General features: G+C 40.0%; 1 pseudogene; it reads left to right on the top strand.

Moving 5' to 3' along the window:
• Positions 1 to 1987: 1987 nt before the first annotated feature.
• On the top strand, positions 1988 to 2281 carry LOC149191470 (10 kDa chaperonin, mitochondrial pseudogene; annotated as a pseudogene).
• Positions 2282 to 3740: the final 1459 nt, after the last annotated feature.

The raw sequence follows: 3740 nt of genomic DNA, 5'->3' as shown, positions 1-3740 counted from the left end.
GAAGCATTTCTTCTTCTATTCCCCTCATGACAAGTGAGTGGTCAGATGATTTTCTTACCTCAAGCTTGCCATCAAACATATGAACGGAGTGACCTTGCTGGAGGATGTCGACCAAGGAAAGCAAGTTTCTCTTGAGCTTTGGGAGATATAGAACATGATGCAGAAGAAAGTCTGGAAGACCAGGCAGTTTAAGCCTGATTGTGCCAAGCCCTGATGGCTTGATTTTTTATTGGTCTACAAAGTATACTGCTCCATCAACATTTTCAGTGAAATCGTCAAAAAAATATTTTCTATGAGTCATGTGGCAGGCTGCTCCTGAATCAAGCAACCAATCATTTTTCCAAGAAGCAAGTGAAGCATTAAATAAATCTTCATTTACTCCAATGTTACATTGTGCCACAACATAGTGAGCGGATTCATGTGCTTTACCTTTGTCTGTATCATCATTTTTACCTTTTTGTTGGTTTCTTTTCTGCTCAATTTTGTCCCGTGGTAGCTTGCATGTAGAGGCATCATGTGATCCATTTCTTTTGCAGTGAATGCAATGCAAATCTGCCTTTTCTCCTTGAGAATGTCTTCCACCCCTGCCTCTGAAATATCTTCCTCTTCCTCTTCAATCACCTCATCCTCCTGTAGAATCTTGAGAAGGATTCTTTTCTTTATGAGCAAGGCACACAACCTCTTCAGAAGATTCAGGGGTTGTCTTCTTTCCAAAATCTTTCTCTCTTTCAGCAAAATTTTTCACAAGAGAGTCAAAGGTTATATCTTTGAGATTTCCATTTGCTTGCAGTGACACAAGATAATTGGAGTATGTAGGATAAAGTGCCTTGAGAAAAGTAATAAGAGGAATATCCAATTCAACCTTAGTGGATTTGATATCATGCATTATAGACTTTACTTCAGATGCAAGAGCAAGAGGATCATTATTTTGTAGTTCAAGAGTGAAGAGTTTAATCATGAGTTGAACAACATCAAGTGCAGAATGTGAGTCATAGAGTTCTTTCAGCTTTTGTAAGGCTTCAAAGGCAGTTGAATATGATAAAATATGGAGACTCACCTATTCATTTACAGATGCTACGATTAATGCATAAGCTTTGCTGTTCTTATTTTCCCAAATGACGAGCTCTTTGACTGAGGTAGGCTATACTGGTTCATTGTCTCCGTCTCTGACACACACTCCTTTCCACAACTCATTGAAAATGAGGGTGTGTTTTATCATCCAGGACCATTCAGGATAGTTATCCTTGCCAGTGAGAACTATTCCCACCATGGATATGATTGAATGCATACTGTAGCAAAAAATTTTGCTACAAAAGTTTTACTCTTAATGGAAAAAAAAAATAAAGTTCTAATGTGACTAGACAACAAACTCAAATATCAATTTGCATTCATCTGCACAATGTTAAAGTATAGAATATCGCAGTATACTAAGTCCAAAAAAAATACCCTCAACAACATAAAGCACTGCGTCCACTAAAAGGCCGAAGAACGTAGTCCTGACATATTATATAATTCAATTGGATGATATTAATGATGGCAGCATTTGACCAAACCGTAAGAAAAATATCCTACACTTATCCGATGGTGTAACTGAAGAAATAACAGAGAGGACGCTTTGTATTGAAGCCAACACTTTTGTATTCAAACCGTCATAGCAGAGATGATGATTTCCCACGGGAGATAATGAACAACAGAGATAAAAAAAATTGGAGGGGAATTAATAAACAAGCAGCCTGATACCAGTCAAGATGCATACAATTGACAATGAACAACAATGGCGTTTGAACGCAAGTCTCCACAGACGCTGAATGTTGTGCGTTGTAGCAAACTTTGAGTTTGTAAAATCATCTGTTCAAAGCACTCAGGGAGTGCTTTTTTGGTGTACGCTGGCTGTGTGATGGTGGAGGCAGAAGGATTTTGCAATTTCAGGGTATCTATATAAAAGGCCTCTAGCTATACAGGTTTCTTCCCTTACAGTATCAAACCAATGGCGAAGAAGCTTATCCCATTGCTTAACATGGTTTTGATAGAGAAAGTTGTTGCTCCGAGCAAGACCGTTGGCAACATTTTGCTTCCAGAGAGCACTAGCAAGTTGAACTCAGGAAAGGTCATATCAGTTGGGCCTGGTTCTCATAGAAAGGATGGAAACACTATTCCTGTTAGTGTCAAGGAGGGTGACCATGTTCTTCTTCCTGAATATGGTGGCACAGAAGTAAAACTTGCAGAAAAAGAGTACCACTTGTATCGAGAGGATGATATTCTTGGGATTTTGCAGGATTGAGTTTTTGCCTACAGGAAAACCGTGGCGAGAATAACCGTGGAGAGGATGCTTTCTGAGCAAAAAACTATGGATGGACAACCCTAAAATTACCATGTCAGGATAATGCTTCTTTTATGAAACGTTTATGGATAGTCAGGAAAGCATGGACAACACTGGACAGTATGGAGGGGGCAGCTACCATGTCAGGTGTTGTGGGGAAAAATGCCTATGCAGGACGATCCTATCCACCTAAGGTGTGACAGTGCCTTAGCAACAAACAGAGACAGCTATTCTAGTATTCTTCCTTTATAAAATAAGAATGAAGAGAGATGGATGGACTAACCGGTGTCTTCCGTTTGTCCCTCAATCCGGCTTCTCTTCTCTTTGAGAGCTCCCAGCTACTTGCCTTCTCGCTCGCACAGCTTCAACAGGTTCCTGCAAGATCACAAGAAGGGAACACTACATAAAGAAATAGATTCATATTCATAACTAGTTCAGGATTAGAAATAAACCAAATACACTAATGCAATCATACATCAAAGACACATCAGCATATAGGAGAAACCAAGATAGCTTTATTGATGAATAACAAGGTTCAGGAGGAGATACAACCAAGAGAGTTCCAATCCAGCATCTCCTTCCCAGCAAATGAAATTCCTATCTTCACCTCCTTTCAAAGCATTAAGCACCCAATGATTCCAATCTCAAACCAACAACAATTCTTTGCAATAACAAAATTCCAACCTCTAGATCTCATGGAGAAGAGATCCATATATAGATGTTTGGAGTGAGCATGAGTCAGCTTGTGATCTGACTAGTGTCCTCTCTCTCTGTCAGTTCTTACTTCCACTTGGAGACTAAGAGCCTCTTACTCATCACTTAGTCGAACTCAGCAAGGCAAGTGTCATGGAGGAAGATTCTGGAAGCTTCCACAGTCTTGACACCTCTCACAAGAGACCCTGACATTTGTCATTTCCCGCTCAGTGCACCCTGGTAGTGCTTCCACCTGCGTTGCAATGCAACTAGCTAGTGTAGCCTCTGCATTTCAACGCAGGCAGCTAGTGGAGCTTCTGAATTGATCCTGAATTGACTTGTTTTTGAGTAGTTTCTGGTGGAGAACTTCTGTGAATTGCTGTGGTTTGTTAGCCTTGTTCCTCTAGGGGTAGGAACAACATGTTTAGGGACTTTGGATCCCTTGGATTATGGACATTTCATGCTTATAGCTGTAAGGCACAAAAATGTCTATAACAGTTGCCCCCTAAAGTATGAGGCCATTTATCGGGTGAAATGCTTTATTAGGAGGATCCAAAGTTCTTTCATTGCTGGGAGGAGACCTGTAATACAGTACAATACAATACATCATTTTCATACTTTTTTCATGATCTAGCCGAGGCGGGCATTCCCATGCTCAGCTTTATAAATTCATTTTCATGTACATATAACAGACAATGGTCTAATGATAGACTGATGATTCTGAAAG

Source organism: Pinus tabuliformis, chromosome 2_2 (genome assembly GCF_031772625.1).
Source record: "Pinus tabuliformis cultivar Carrire ecotype Pingquan chromosome 2_2, CPIR1, whole genome shotgun sequence".
Taxonomy (NCBI): domain Eukaryota; kingdom Viridiplantae; phylum Streptophyta; class Pinopsida; order Pinales; family Pinaceae; genus Pinus; species Pinus tabuliformis.
Note: the sequence above shows the minus strand (reverse complement) of the source record. Positions and strands in the feature narration are given on the sequence as shown.